Source organism: Falco biarmicus, chromosome 5, assembly GCF_023638135.1.
Source record: "Falco biarmicus isolate bFalBia1 chromosome 5, bFalBia1.pri, whole genome shotgun sequence".
NCBI lineage: Eukaryota > Metazoa > Chordata > Aves > Falconiformes > Falconidae > Falco > Falco biarmicus.
Window position 1 is genome coordinate 55583790 of NC_079292.1, and position 16501 is coordinate 55600290.

Here is a 16501-nt window from a genome sequence, read left to right on the forward strand (position 1 = left end):
CTATTGGTGCTAACTCATAGAATCACAAACCACCCACCTGGCAAAGCACAGCTTTAAGTTTTGGTCTCTATTCTTTTTTTCCCTACAGATTGATTGGGAATTGGAGGGAGGAAGTTAGCCTGTGCATTTCTTAGGACGTTAATGGATACTTGCTTAGTGACTCTAATGTAGCTTATTATTTCTTTTTTTCCCCAATAGATGGATGGACAGCAACAGAAGAGTTTGGTTTGGCTCTGTTGATACTTGACTACAGTCTCAGGATAGTTCCCACAAGTAATGTGATTCTTTATGTTAAGAATATGTATAACGGGGGAAATCACAGTTTCTGCAATTGTCACTGAAACATACTCAAGCCTCGGTTATCACAGCTCTGCCCTGCAGGACAGACCAAAATTTCATTCTCCTGTTTGACTGCATTGTCATGGCCAGGCATGAACGGCCTCTGAAACAGGGCTGTCTTGGAATGCAGATCAGGGTACATGACCAGGCTGTGTGACATCAAAACATGTCATGTTCTGAGGTGAACTTTCACTTCTGTGCAAATACTCTGAATATGGAATGCCTACCTTAACAGCAGCCCTCAATATAATGGCATCCAGCCTAATATAGAAAGGGGAGGTAGTAAAAGCAGCTCTGAGGACAGTTTGAGTAGATGTGCAGAGTCAGTCCTGGGATTTTGTTGTGAAAACTGCCCTCTTATGAACTAGGCAAGCGCTGACAAAAGACATAGTAGCAAGGGTACTTGGCAAGGAGGAGGGAAATTGTTAGTCAGGAGGAAAGAAAAATAAATTATAGCCTAATGAATAGCATCTTGGGGATAAAATGCTAACATAAATCATTCTCAGTGACTAAGGCCAGGAGTGAATGAACTCTGTACTCATCCTGCACAGCTTTGTGGAGAAGAGGCTTTCCTGTTGGGATTTCCATGAATACAGGCTGTGGTATTTTAGTTTCTGATCGTGGCTGGAGTATCTGTGGGGTCATGAAGGGTTTGTAGGTGTGCAGTCATGGATAGCCTGGTAGTGAAGGAATACTCTGACTTTCTGGAACCTTGTAGTTCTCTTCCAGGGTGCTTCAAGTTTGAGGTGTGGGCTGATGTAAGGCAAAGTAATAAAAGTGTAATAATAAAAGTAATTTAACTGAAAGAGCAGAAACTTGATGAGATGATTCACAAGATCAGAATATGAATGTAAGATGGTATGGCTTACTCTGAAAGGGGGGAGAAGAAACATGGGATGGGAGGTCCCCTTTATATTAGGGCTGCATATACTCATTCTGAGATCTGTAATACAGAAGACACAATCTCTAAAAACCTCTGGTGAATGGTAAAAAGCAAAAACTTCCCAGCACTTTTAGGATGTGAGTCTGCAATCAACCCAGGATCATTGTGTAGAAACAGCTTTTTTAAACTCTAGTGGTATCATCTAAAGACTGGGCATTGGAAACGGGACAATTTCATGCACTGGAGGAACAGGAGACTGATGTTTCCTTTCTCTGCAGATGTCTGGGTATCCAGGAGAACAGAACTCTCTGGAGAGTCTGGGATATTTGGTGATAGTGTTTTGATGTTAAAAATGGAGAAAACTAGAGAAAAGATGAGTAGATTCTAACAAGTGGAGAACGCTTGTGTTCTGTTCAAGCCTTCAACCTCTGGTTCCTCTCAACCCTGCCTCCCTTTTTTCTGATGTAAATAGTTTTTCTCCCTTGATTTCAGCATAAATCCTAGGTGGGGGCTTTCAGGGGAGGTTAAGCTCTCCTAGAACTTTTTCTGGACGTTTGCACTCTTCCACCTCACAGCTTTTTTGCTGGAATTCAGACTATTCAATAAGGGCCAGTCCACAGTTGTCACAGTGTCTAAGTACAAATAAAGAGATCGCACAAGATATCTGTTTCAGAGCACTTCCTGGAGGGTTCATCCAAACAGAGCTTCAGGAGAAAGAGGAATATAAGAAGCTGAAAGACAAGATCAAAATGTTAGAGTCAAGGTAAGGTATTTATTCAGATTTCTGATGCTATGTGTGTTTCTACACTGAAGAGCCCCATACTTCTTGCTTCCTCCAGTCCTTAGGGACTCGGTTTCTGACCAGACATCTTCCCCCCAGACTTCCAACCTGCCAGCATCTCTTTGTAACTGATTTCTAGAAGATGGCTTAGGTTGTTCTGGAAAGGGAAGGAGACATTCCCAGCGTGAACATGTTAATAAAAGAAGCCAGCCTACAATGACTTAGTCAAAATGCTGCTCTTTGATCAGATTCCCCTGTGATCATGCAGAACTGAGCTGAGAAAGCACTATTTTCCCCATAAAAGCTTCCTGCCAGCTATATAATATAGTTAAGTGCTTTGTAGAAAACATGGGATTCATGGAATAGATTCATAACATGCTGCAAAATAGTTACATTTATTCATTGTTTCATCTTGTCATAGCTAAGTTTTTTAACATCCTTCATGCCCTAAAAACAAAGAGCTCCTGTCTAAAGCAATGGACATGCACAAGCACTCTGAGACAATGAAAGACCCTCGGCATTTGACTGTTGTGCTGCAGATGAGTTGCTCAGGCTACAAAACTGGGAAAAATTCAGGGCTTCCACAGCTCCATATAGTTCATATAGAACTGGCAGCAGCTAATTAAGGTTTCTTCGTGTCCATTTTCTTGATCTGACTCTTACCAGATCAATGTGGTATAGCCAGTATAACAGGCTTTGAGCATTAGTATTTCTGTATCAGATAGGGTTGGGGACTAAGTTTGGGTCTCTGATTTTCCAGTCCATCAGGGCCTGCTGTAGAAAGCAAACTAACAGTGACTTGCTTCCTTCTGCCTTTCAGAAGGGTGCATTCAAATCTCAGTCCCGTATCTCACCCATGTTAAGCAAAAGTGGGGAAACATAGTCCAGTTTCCTTATTGTTAATGCTTTAAGTACTAGATGGAAGACCTTGTTCTGACTCACTGGTCTGATTCTGGGGGGATCTGAAGGAAAATACCAAAATGGTATGAGTTAAATGATAAAGCTGAGATGATGCCATTATTAGCATTGGTTGTGACAATAATAAGGCTCTGCAGATGCTGAAGAATGGGCTTCAACATGCAAACAGTTCAATGAGACATTTTATTTCCCAGGTATTGAGAATATCTTTCAATCCATCGGTGGCCCTACAATTTAATGCAGATGTGGTTTCAGCACATGGTTTCCACACTATGCCTCTTGTTTCACTGTGATTGCTGCTGTAATCAGCTGTTGTCTTTGCGCTGCAGAAGCTGTTTGATGCCTGTGAGAAAGATATACAGCAGAGAGCAACTAACACGTTCACAGTTCTTGACATTCCACCTTTGAATGATGCCACGACCAACACTGAACAGGTATTCTGTGTTTCTGTGTAACTGGACCTAGGCAGTGGGATAAAAGGGCCATCTGCCATTCATTTAGAACTTAGCTTCTGCTGAGGACACTGCTCCAAATGTATTGGCAATGATAGTGGGAATAACTTATGAGCTGAGAGGGGTGGGGGTGTGGAAAGATAAGCTCCAGCAACCCTTCTATGTCCCATGATACATAGACATATACTGCGTGACTGAATTGTTCAGCTGGGCGAGGCACATATGAGCGCAGAAAGCATTTTCCAGCCCTGTGTTGCTTTTATGGTACCTTCCTCCAAAGCTTGAAATGAGTGACTTCTCCATTGCTGACTGACACAATCTGAGAAACAAAAATTGCCAGTGCTTGGGGGCCGCACTGCTGGCCACACCACATGCTAACAGCTCACTTTGTGCTGTGCTTGGTTTGTAGAGGGCGGTGCAAGACATAAGGAATATCTTCAAGTACTCTTGCAGCCAAAAGCACCCAGAGTTTTACGGTCAAATTGTCATGGTGAGTAAAGATACGGCCCATGAACAGGGGCAGTGGTTCAATTTTCTGGCATGTCTGTGCAGCTTTGTATTTAAAAAGCAGGAGGTCTCCCTTTTGCTTGGGGTTGTTTTCCACTTGTGAGGGTCTTCCAGCCGCATACTCCCAAAATATTCTCACAGGCATGCATAGAAGCACACATAACCTTGTAAGGGAGATACAAAGCTGTGCCAGTAACAGTGGGGAACAGCAGGATAGTGCCCTCACCCACGAGGGCACAGTCCTACCAGACCCAAGCAAGGTGCAAAAAGCAGGGCTGGTGGTAGTGATCCAGGTCAGCCACAGACCAGTGATCACCAGGCAAACCCACAGTAATCAGACGCATCAAGACTGAGCTGGGAAATTGGTTTGTGAGTGAGGGCCAGCAAGGCTAGGCACAGGCATCCCAACATCACAGCTCAGGCAAGCACCCAGCCGCCGCTGAGCTTGGACCAGCTCTCAGACCGAGTGATGAAAGGTATGTGGGTGGAGGTAAGGCTTCTCATAGCTCCTTCTCACACCACCCTTTCTGCCAGCTTGGCTGTTTTCACAACAGTCAAATCCAAGGGTATATGGCCATGTTATGTCAGAGCTGACCTTAAACACAAGTGGCCAAACCCCTGGAAAGGCAGGGGAAAGCTTGCAGAGACTGTTGATGCACATAGAGCCCTGACACTTGCTATCCAAATGGACTATAGTGTTTTTTCTCTGGGAAATATATCCATATCATATATATCACATATATATATGAAGCTTCCAAAGAGCAGCTTCCTCCTTTTGCAGCTTGCTGGGCCTTTCCGAAAGCTCAGCCTTATCAAGCTCTTTGCAGATCTGTCTGAGGAAATACACGTTTGCTGGATGCTGAAACATTCCATAAGCCAGTACTTGGTAAATAAAAGAACCTTTAAATTGATTCTGGGACTTGCCTATTCCACTCAAATGGTACCACCAGCTTTGAAAAATCAAGTGTTTCAGTGCTTAGTTCATGTGGAGCAGCTGCACAGAGCAAGAGCAGAGAGGCAATGTAACATTATATCAACATAACATTACAAAGCTTTGAAAACTGTTCTCACTTCATTTTCAGCAAGCTGGTGTTGACTCAAAAAATTCCATTCAAAGACAGTTCATACTGCAGTGCTGCAGAATTTATTGTCTGCTGCTTCTTCAGGACCCACCGGTTAAAGCTGTGTGGAACCTACGGGAAAGCTTGACACAATGCCTAGAGCACGTGGACAAGAAAGACTGGGAGCACTGGAGGAAATCAGCACTTCTGTGGCCCATAATGAAATGTGGGGAAGAAGTCATTGTGAAAGGTGTAGTCTGGGATGAAAAGTAGTTTGACTTCAGAGCCAAGCTACTCATTCATATGGCCACAAGAAGATGAAAGAGGTGCTGTGCAATATGCTGCTTTTCTTTCTCCCATGAACTGCCATCTTTTCAGTGCTAGTAAGTTAGATGCTTCTGGCTTGGGACATCTAGAATAAATTATTATTTACAAACATGTATTAAAAATTGAGGGTATTTGCCTCAGTAACATGTATATTTTATGTAACATCTGTGTTTCTAGCCTAGGATCTCACCCTGTGAAGGCGCTTGTCTCACCAACAATATGTAGTAGGACTAATGCTTTGTGGGACCCCTAACAGCAGTGATACCTCTGCCCTCCCCTGTGCCTGTGCACAAACTGCAGGGTCGTGCTTTCTGCTAATGAATAAGCAGCAAGCATGAAGGTGGCCCATTGGGAAACAGGCATCCTTCTAGGGTAATAATGTACTTACCTGAGAAAAAAATCAAGGTGCTAAAAGACAAGGCTCACAAAGGTTGCAACAGGCTCTCAGAAGACAGGTGTGCAATAGGTCCATGTACACAGACACTAAGGTCCACCCTTAGAAGGCAAAAGGCCACTTATCTCCACACAAATGCTGCCTTCCTGTTAGTACTCAGCTGCTTTCCCATTTCTGCACAATTTACTGCTCCACAGCTCTTGATCAAAGTGGTCTAAAAGTTGTATTTCACAGGGTAAGTGGGATGCAATGAGGCAAATGCATGTTTATGTGCTTGTGTGACAAAATACTCAGTGAAAATCTTGAGATTTGCCAAATAAAAAAGACTGGAAATCCAGCTGTGTGCCTGCTGAGTCCTTTCCTCCAGTTCTGCTTTCTAACCCAGCAGTTGCCTTGGCTGCACAAACTCCTTGGCACTTTCTCAAGGGTCCCTAGAAAAAAAGGCAAATTTCTGCGCAGCTCTCTGCAAGCACGTTGCTCTGCTTCTCTCAGGAATCCACTATTCTGTGAGCATGTTGCAGATCACTGACAACATAAGCTGGGATCCAGGCATGTGTAAGAAAATTGGCTTTCAGAAAACCAGAGTATTCTGAGAAACTGGCCGTAAAAGAACTTTACTGGAAATATTTATTATGGAATAGAGGAGATGAGTTAAAATTACATACGCACCACATTTCCTACAATTTTCACAAAGAGAAAAAAAACACAATAGCTAGATTTTCATACATTTTAAGGTGTTGCAGACTAAGGTGGGCAGTGCATTAACACTTCATCTTGTCCAGTCTTTAAAAGGTAAATGACAGGACAGTTGTCCAGAACCAGCAAGTAGGAGCTTCAGCATGACCCTGAGCCAAATGCCATGTGATTATATAGGGGTAATAGTAAATATATGGCAAGTTGCCATGCACTATTTGTTACCCATTCAGAAATGTTGTTAGCCTCATTTTTCAGACCCTATGTCAGCCTGTTCTATGGATCAGTTTTATCTCTGAAGCTCATCACTTCTGCAGCTTCTCATGTATGGTCCTTTACTTTGATTTTTCTTTCCCTAACATCTTTTTTGCTGGCTCTAGGCTGAAATACTCAAGTTACAAAGCTTTATATTTCAATGGCTGATTTAAAAGCCTTCAGAAGGCTTGTACTGCTGCATCCTTTCTAGCAGGCTTCACTGTTGTGACCCGAAAGGAGGACCTCCCTCCCTTTGGGACCAACGACCAAGTTCATGATAACATTGGACTGAATTAAGGTGAAACGACACCAACCAACCAGTTTTGAATTATTAATACAAAATACAAGGCTTGTGGTTACATATGATAGCTCAATGGTGATTACTTTACCTGGATAAGCAAGCCCCGTACCACATGTTTTTACTTAGATCTGGTCACTATTCAATAAAAAGAAAGGTGGGGAGGGGAGAAAAGACATATCACCATCCATGGATCCAGCAGTGTCCTGCTGGTCCTCCTCACCCTGGGTGTCTTGGTGGTGGGGGTCCCAGCCGAGTTTTCATTGATTCGAGCTTTATGCTCTTGAGAGGATGCCTACTCCTTTACATACAAAGTGAGGGTGAGTGTGGTCTATCTGTGCAAGGTCACCAGGGGTCCTCACCGGTGGTCTTGAGGGGTTTAGACAGCCACTGCTGTGCACATGAGCAGTTGCCTTATGTTACCACAGAAGTTACCTCCAGGAAGAACTAGCTAGATCTCGCCTTCACAAGACCTAAAGCCTTTACATCCTATACCACCTTGTGGTTAACAAGTTGGGCAACAGGCACTCACTTTGCAGCAGCAGCTTGTTTCAGTTCCTCTTCAATTTGAGCAGAACAGCTTTGCACCAATTCCACTTGAATTTGTGCTCTAAGCAATTTTTAAGGCAGTTATCAATATATCAGTTCCTTATACACACACACTTCCTAGTCTCTCTTCACGGCAGTGTTGTCTAAACTCCCAAATTACCGAACTCTGATTTAGTGTTTAACTATATGCTAACACTAAGGTCAGGTCACACACAAAGTTTAGGTCAAGGTGACCCACCCTCTCCAGTTGTCAAAACTGATGAATGAAAGCACTTCTAATCGAGGGAGTCAACCTTGAGAAACAAAGAACAGATAATGATAAGAGCACCGTTATCTAAATTAGGCAGAAAGAAGCCTCTAAGCGAGAAAGTTCTGGCCAAGAGGAGACAAGCTGATAAGGTGTTGCAACCTACAGAAAATTAGTTGGAAGTAGGGCAAAGGTAATTGTGGTAGCGGGAGGTTGAGACCTCCAACTCAAATAGCCCCCCAAAGGAGGGCAAACCCCCACTTTGGGAGCAGGTGTAGTTGGTAGAAAACTTCAGCGGTACTGTCTGAGGATGCCAGTAGTTTGCATTGGAAGCGAGAAACTTGTAACCAATCCTGTGCGTGAATGAAATTAATATGTAATGTGCTACGAATATGCAAGTACTCTACTGCATATAATGTGTACCCTCAAACAGCCTGGTGTGCATTTAGCAGGAAAAATCCCCCATGCACCCACCACTGCAATAAATCAATGGCAAATTATAAACTGTCATTTGCTTTGGAGAGTTTTCCTGGTTACAATTTTCATTAGCAGCAGGAGCAGGCTTTTTGCCCTGTCTGCACAGCACCTCGCAGAATCCAGCAGACTTGGGCTCTGAGGTACTGCTGAAACATCTTTACCCTGTTACATATGTTCAGCTGATCTCAAAGGAGCAACAATTTCTCTCTCCCTGCAAAAGGTCTCATTTGGCGTAGAGTGTGCTAGCCCCAAAACAGTGAATGGGGCTGCCTCCTTCCTGCACAGCTATGGGATTTTTAACTGCTCACAACAGACCAGGTACTTCAGCCATCAGCAACAAAGGTCTGCTGATTGCCACGAAGAGTCTCTGTGCATGAAATTTCCCTGTTGCCAGACTCTCACATCTCCTGGTGCAAAGGACAACATCTAGCCTGTGATTCAACACCTCTTTTCCCAGTTCTTGATGTTAGAGGGTGAGATTTCACCAGGGCTGAACATCCATGTGCACTGGTGTAGTGAGTTGTGCCACATATTTGGTGTGGGTTGCATTCCTTAAACCACTCCTACCAGCAAAGCAAGATGCTGGATTTGAGTATCAAATGTCCCAGCTAAATCTAAGTACTTTGGAACAATCAACAATACACCATTGTTCTGGAAAGGTCACTGGGGGCAGGGATAATGATTGTGGCTGCTGCTGCTACTGCTGCTGCACTGTACTGAGATACCCTGAAGTCTCCAGACAAGAATGTCCCTGAAGAACAGGATGAGTCACACAGGTACATCCTGCCTTCCTCCATGTTGTACAGGATGCAGTCATGAAATAACCCAGAGTTGTCTTCCCTTCCTTCTCTGGCTCCATACTACCATTAAGAGACTTGGAGAAATGCTGCTGCTACTGCTACTGCTGAAATGTAGCTCTCCTATAACTTGCGCTCCTATAACTTCTTCCACTGTGTATACCTCCTGGGGACAACTGGATCTTCCAAGGCTAAGAAGTGTATTGTATTCCTCACCACCTCCTCCCCCTCCTATCCTCCCTTTTCTTCAGTCAACACAACCATGCAAGAGCTTCCTCTTCACTTGGTTTCATTCATTATCTAAACCAAGCTAAGATAGTTCTGACCTAGACTCTTCAAATGTCGGTGGAGACCCTGAGACCCTTTCCCTACTCATAGATTCTTCATCCAGACGAAGGAGGGGCAAGTCTACCCACATCTCTACCTTACATCTCAGAGATGGATGGCAAACAACTGCTCATCCCTGCCAGAGACAACATCTCCTGCAAGACAAGAGCTCTGTACAAATGAATTCACATAGCCAAGTGGGTTAGATCCTCCACTTGATACCTGGAAAGGATTCCTCTGTGTTACACTATTGTCCTACCAGTGATGCAGGATTATCCCTGGAGCTGAGGCACAACGGCTTTTCTTCAGCTCTGTACAATGCAACTAGTTGCCACCTCAGCCATTCAGACTTTTGTGGGAGACCTGTCTGTCTGCTCCCACCAATGACCTAGCCCAGGTGTTCTCTTCCTTTCTGCCCTCCCCACTGCCCTCCACTGAGAGGGAGAAAGAGTCTCTCTGCTACCAGTGGAATTTAAAAATATCACTCATATCCTGGTAGCAGCATTGACTGAAACATCAGCAGCACACTCAGCGCTCCACTTTTGTCACCCAACACTACAACCTGTCTAAGAAAACAGTTTTCTAGTATCCTCATTGAAGTGAGAGAGGTAAAGGTTAGACGGTACTGCTAAGACATATTACTGAAACATAAACGATGCAGCAGGCTGTGGCCTCCCCCAGCTTTTGGGGTGCTCCTGAGAGTTGTCTCTTCAGGCCACTGTACAGACCCAGTTATTAGATTTGCATGCTAATAAATTGCAAGGCCAGCTTGGACGCGTAATGGGAAGTATCCCCTGCGTTTGGTATCTCCCACCTTTCCTGCACAGGTCTGTCACTATTCTGACTCTCCGAATCTCTGATCCTGCGCTTTACCTCCCATGCTCTGCAGCAGCAACATCCTATAACTTCACTGACCCTCAGTGCTTCTGGTGAACTCATCTTACACTGAATTAGCTAAGTAATTTGGAAGACATGGAGACAACATCTGGGGTCTCAAACTTGTTCATAGCTGGCATCTATTGCTCCATAACCTAAAAAGCCCCAATTTCTGGAGGATAGGATACCTTCTGTCAGAGGATAAGTATGCCACCAGTTATAATCCACAGTATCTGCTTAGCTCCTAGCTGTGTTTTGACCTTTTCTCTCTCTGTGATGTACTTTCATTTATTCCACACATGAAGGAAGCTTTGGTGAGAGAACAGGTGGGTCAGTAGCCAGAGAATTTATCTCTTGTCCCTCAGCCTTTTACTTTCTAACAGCTGCAAAGGATGAGTGTTCAAATACATAGAGAGAGAAAGTGCAAATAGATGCCTTGGCTCAGAGTAAGTCTCCTGCCCATTGCAAGAAAGCATTGGGACCAGCACGCGGGAGGTTCAGCTCTTGGAAGGAGCAAGCCAGCCTTGTGATTACCCAGCAGATCCCATTGACATCATTAGAAGAACCTGGTTAGTGCTGTTAGTAGTGCCCTTAGGGTCTCAAGGGGTGTGTGTGGGTGCAGTTGTGTGTGTAGGTGGGTGGGTGAGGGGAGTGGGTGGGTGGTGGTTTGAAGATAATAAAACCTACAGGTCCTGCAAGACAGATGCCTTCTCTTAGTTATCCCAGAGCAAATACTACATAGACAGAGCAGAAGCTTCAGCCCAACCCCTGTGCCTTCCCCTCAGAGAGAGAAAGCCTGGCTCCACGCACTGTCACCACCACGGCTAGCCAGCACCTCTGAATTTTCCCAGATCTTACAACACATAATTAATACTTGGAATATAGCACTAATGTCTCTTTAGAAGGTTTTTCACTTTTGAAAGTGATGACTGGACTCTAATTAAATGCATGGAGATACATTTCACATGCTTGTTTTCCAGAACAGTACCTAGGAAGGCAAATAGCTATTTCACCAATTTTTATTTTTTTTTATAAATTAATTTTCCCTCACAACAGACTCCTGTGAGAATTAAGATCACTCAAACACCAACATGGATAATTGTGAAGGAACAATTGGGCAAGGGACCTGAGGAACAATGCTGAGATCTTTCATAGCTGAAGGCGAGATGTTTCAAGCAGTTTAGTTTTCTGTAAGGGCTTGCCTTGGGATACTGAAACCAAATTCTCACAACACAGGATAACAGACTGGGAGACTGTTCACCCATGAGCAAGAGAAGTGAAAGGATTGACATTTCTTTTCTTCTCCCCTTTGCCTTCCCCACCCAAATGCACATAAACCAAAGGATCAAAATGATAAACTGGGTGAACAATGCACAGGTCATCAGCTTTCATTATCTACTCTTTTAAAGGACTAAAAGAGCAACAACATTAACAGCATAACACTGATGAAAGTATGCTATTTTTTATTAGGGTTAGCTGTGCTTCAGAGCAAATGTCTGTGGTGTGAATTATTTGACAGATTTAACTGGCATTTGATAACTCACATTTATCTAGCTAGAACTGAAAAGTGCAGAAAATATGCTAAATACCTATGTAAAACACTGTGCAATTCAAATTCCACATGCATGAAAACAATACACCACAAGCTTTTATTCCTGAGTGACTCCTTGATTTAGGGTGCCCCCAACACACAGTGGCAAAGCAGAGGCAACAGTGCTTTAGGAACACAAGAGGACTAAAAATCATCTTTTCAGACAGGTTTGGATTACATTCTTGACCGTATACTCTGAGGACATCTATGTGAGGCAAGGACCAATTTTCCTAAACATTTCTAATATCCTAAACAACTTACGGCTTAACTCCTGTTGTTTGCTTTCACTTCAGTTGTGAATCAAGGTTGTGCTTTCAAGCCTGGAGTATAAGCCAATGTCGGTCATGGAGTCTAATATTAATTAAAAAAACACTTTCAGCAGCCAAATATCAAACAAAAGAAGAAAGAGGCCTCTGGATGGCAAGAGAACTCATTGTACTTATCTAGGGGCAGGCAGCATGTGTGGTTAGTGTACCTGGGCATGTCCCTGTTGAAGGAACATTGAAGGAGATCCTTCCTGCTTGGTGAGCAGCTGCTGCAGGCATTGCTGGCAGGTACTGGTAGCTGGAAACTACTAAGAGGGCACAAACACCAGTAAGTGGAAGAGCCATACAATTATGGCCAAGGAGCTACCATAAGGTGGAAAAGGTCCCATCTGTGACTAGATTGTAGAATAATTATTCATTTTTAAAAAATGAACCACTACAGTTTAAATGACACACAAGCAATAACCAACAGGTTATTAAGAACAAATACAGTCTTTTCCCAGCTTCTGAAAAATGAAATGGGTGGTAGGTATCTGTGTTACGGCAGGTATCTCCATGCAGAAATTGCTCTTCTTGGAAAATAAGTACAAACAACATTCAGGATACATACAGCCTTTTACATCTGTCTTAACAGAGGAACATCTTACCTCCTCAGACAGTTCTTCAATTTGCCAAGGTCATTTGGGAACCTGTTTCCTAACATTCCTGCAGCCTACCCACAAAGGATCCAAAATCTGAGCTAAAAGGTAAATTGTGTTCAGCTCAAGAAGAGCAAAGTCTGAACATTACTGAAGAAATCAAAAGGGTTATTGTTGCAGAAATGCTGGGTGAAATTGAAAGTAAAAGAACAGCACTAAAAAGCAAAACTTTCCTTTGAATAGGCATGTCAAATTATGTCACCACATAATTTTGAAAAATATAAGCTTAATCAGTAAGAAAGCTCAGAATTTTAAAATACTTAGTGAGAAGCTTACAGTGGCAGCGCAGGTGTTTGATGCCAGGACAAACGCGTTATCACAAGTGGCTGTCAGATGCGTGGGAGGCTCTGGAGAAGGCAAGTGGGTGCCTCCCAGGGCTGGGCATGAGGAGGGACACGCAGACTGGGCATGACAAGGAACACCCCAGCAGCCAACAGCCAGGCTCTGAGAACCGGCCTTTCCCACTGCAACACCCACATCTAACCCAGACAAATTGCAACCACAACACAGCAGGTCCTGTTCAGTTCTGGGTGACGTCCAACACAAATAATTGACGTGCTCTGGTGAAGAAATTACAAGAAGAGAATATGGCCAGTCCTGCAACATTTGTTAATAGTTTAAACTTTTACCATAAGAAGGATATCCCATTACATCGCAAATATTTGTTTTAGTCCAAGCTAAATCCCAAATATTGTCCTTTTTATGTTCTTATTTTTTGAATGAAATTTGTTCCTGCTAGGAAACGTGTAACAGAGTAACAAAATTCTCAGTTTATAGACATAAACAAGAACTAAAACTCAAACAGAATTCACATTAACCAACATTCCTGGTATAAACTTCAAAAATGTTAATGTTTCTATGTATTCAATCTAAAAAAAAAGGAGTATATAGAATAAGTCAGGAGATTGTTACTGTAATTATTAGGATTCTACTTCAGTGTACAAAACCTGACATAGAAAAACTACCCCTACAGCAGTTCATTCCCCCTTGAGTTTAATTATAAAATTGTTCAATCATTTTCATACAAAATGTTTCTGTGTCAAGGTAATGATTACGGTGATTGTATTAATGCAGTCAAGGGGAGTGTACTACCTACATACTAAATTTTTAATATTTTTATTATAATTAATAGAGAAGAATTAAGGCTTCTGACAGCATAGATGGTTAGGAGCTTTCCTAACTGAAGTCTAGAGTTATCAGAGTTAGTTATTAGAGTTATTTGAGTTAGTGAAGCCAACTAGAAAAGTTGTTTGGCTTCTGACACGCCAAGTACATGGGATTCTGTCCTTGGGAAGAGCAAGGAAACACATCTAACAGTGCAGCCAGTCACTGTGATGGATGGGCTTTATCTAGACTGAGTGATGATGTGATCTTGCTCCACAGCAACTTATCTGATGTTTTCTCTGGCCATGTAGTTCCGCTTCACGTGCTCTGTACAGCTCAACAAAGGTAACATTTTAAGTTGGATGCTGTGCTACGTACTACCCCAAGGTTAATATGATGTCCTTCACATAATTTCCTAAATAATATTTTAAAAATTAGATTGCTGTGATATGGGGAATCGGTCTCCTCTGTTATAACTTCTGTGTCCTGGGTCTCAGCCGACTGAGGGAGACAATGCTTAAGGAATCCATTTCTGAAAAAGCAAGGGCAGGACTAAAATTTTCCTAGCACATTTTGGACAAGGAGCCTTTTGTGGGGCCCCGGGTGCTTGGGGAGGTCTCCTTGCTGCTGCTTGCAGCCTTCGTCCTGCTCCCAACCCGGACAAAGGGAGCAGAGGCCCCGGGTCCATCCCTAAGCAAATATTTGACTTCTCATTCAGAGCCTGAGGAGGAACTGAAGAGACCTGTGAAACCTGAGCTGCACCTTAACGTGTCTCACAGGAAGAGTAAAACAATCCTCAACCCAGGCTATCCAGGGAGACCCTGAGGTTTAAACCCTTGCTTCCCACAATGGCTGGGCTCATCTCCCCTAACCAGCACCTCAATGAGACTCTGCTGTGGGAAGGGGGGTACCTGCAGAGGGAAGGGAGCTTCCCTGAAGGAATGGGCATGCAGGCCTGGACTCCTGGAGAGAAGATGACTTAGGGGATCGCAGGTGAAAGAGAAGGGCGAGTAGGAGCTACAGGTGCACTATCTGCCTGCAGTTGCAAGAACTAGGCTGATGGAAGCAGAACAAACAGGAGGAGGTGGTTCACCATGCTGCAGAGTGGAGGTGCTTGCCAAAGGGTATTGTGGCTGCACAAGTATCACTGAGATCAACAGGCATCTGACAAGGGTCTGGAAGGGACCTCCACGGGGCATCCTCACAGGCTGGAAACAGGATACTGGGTAGATGGCTTTCTAGTCTGGAATCACTTGGGTTGCTCTTATTTTCATACAAATTTGCTCAAAAAAATGTTGCCCATTAGTTTTGCAACAGCAGGCTTTGTCACAGATCATCCGCCCCAGTTCGATCAAGTGTCTCAATAGCTGCAGACAGGCAGCACAAAAAGAGCATAGACTTCTTATTGCATACCCTAATGTGATAGCGATGCAGTCATGTGCCACCCTTGATCCGGATCAAGTACCAGTGGACAACTAAGCAGTGACCTGGCATCACTACTGGTATGGCTGTAGGCCCACAAAGGCTTGAAACGCTCCTGAGAGAAAATCTGTGCTGCGGGATCCTGAGCTCACATGGCCGCCAGCAGCCACCTCAGCAGCACCTGTCCCCTCCGCCTTTGTCCCCAGCCCTCACCACCAGCTCCTGCTCTGCTGAAGTCCCTGTGGATCTCACGTGGCGCGCATGGCGGGCACGGCTGTGGCCACGGGGATGCCTCAGGGCCGCTGCAGCACAGGGCGTTGCGGCGGGGAGGTGGCAGGAGGCGGATGGTGAGGGTGAGGGTGCAGAGGGGAACCGACCGCACAAGTGATTCTCCTGACAGCTGCCGGGGGAGGGACGGAGCTGCGGGCAGAAGCAAAACTGTTTTGGCAATATGTCTCCCCCGCGCTGCAGGCAGGCCCCTGGGGGTACGCTGTGCTGCAGGGGGCGTTTGGGGGGAGGCCCCACAGCAGCGGGCGGTGGAAGACAGAGCCACAGCCCTGCAGCTACAGACACCGCAGCTGGCGAGTCAGGCCAGGCCAGGAGGGAAAAGACACTGGAAAAGCCCTGCAAAGCAAGCTCCCCTCCGCCCAAGCCTGCTGCGCAAGGCTTTTTGCCTTTCACTGGTTTTGGTGGGTTTTTTTTTCCTCCGTAAGTCTGATTCCAGACGGCGTAATTCCTCCCACAAAAGGGTAACAAAGGAATTGCTTCCTGCGCACATTAGGTGTTATGCGGGGTTTGGTGATGTATTTCTAGGCCTCGTGAACAGCCCCAACGCCAGCCCGCACACACTGGACAGAGCAGAACAGGGGCGGAGGGAAGCGACTCCAGCCCGATACATCAAGCCCTGCGCTCCTACCGAGGGTGGAGCGGCCCTCCGGACACCCCGCAGGCGCCCAGCGGGGTGGGGGGGCGCCCGCCCCGCGGTTCTATCCTTGGGACGCGCGGCACTAGAGGTCGGGCAGATCACGGCACCCGGGCATCCCGCGAAGTAAGCGGGGCACCCGGGGGCGACCTGTACCCGCGCAAAAATTCCTCTCACATTGGTAGTGAGGACCCGGGCGTCACCCCGGGTCGTTATTTTCCTTACTCATAAGTTTAAGGCATAAAGAGATCTGCCCCGCCCCCTTAGCAGAACCCTGGGCGTTAGCCCTCAAGGTCAGGGCGAGCGCCTCTTCCCGC

General features: G+C 44.9%; 1 non-coding gene across 1 annotated transcript; it reads right to left on the reverse strand.

Annotated features, from left to right (window-relative positions):
* Positions 1–16277: 16277 nt before the first annotated feature.
* Positions 16278–16426, reverse strand: LOC130150890 (U12 minor spliceosomal RNA). The gene has a single exon (XR_008822415.1). It is a non-coding gene; the product is annotated as a U12 minor spliceosomal RNA (small nuclear RNA).
* Positions 16427–16501: the final 75 nt, after the last annotated feature.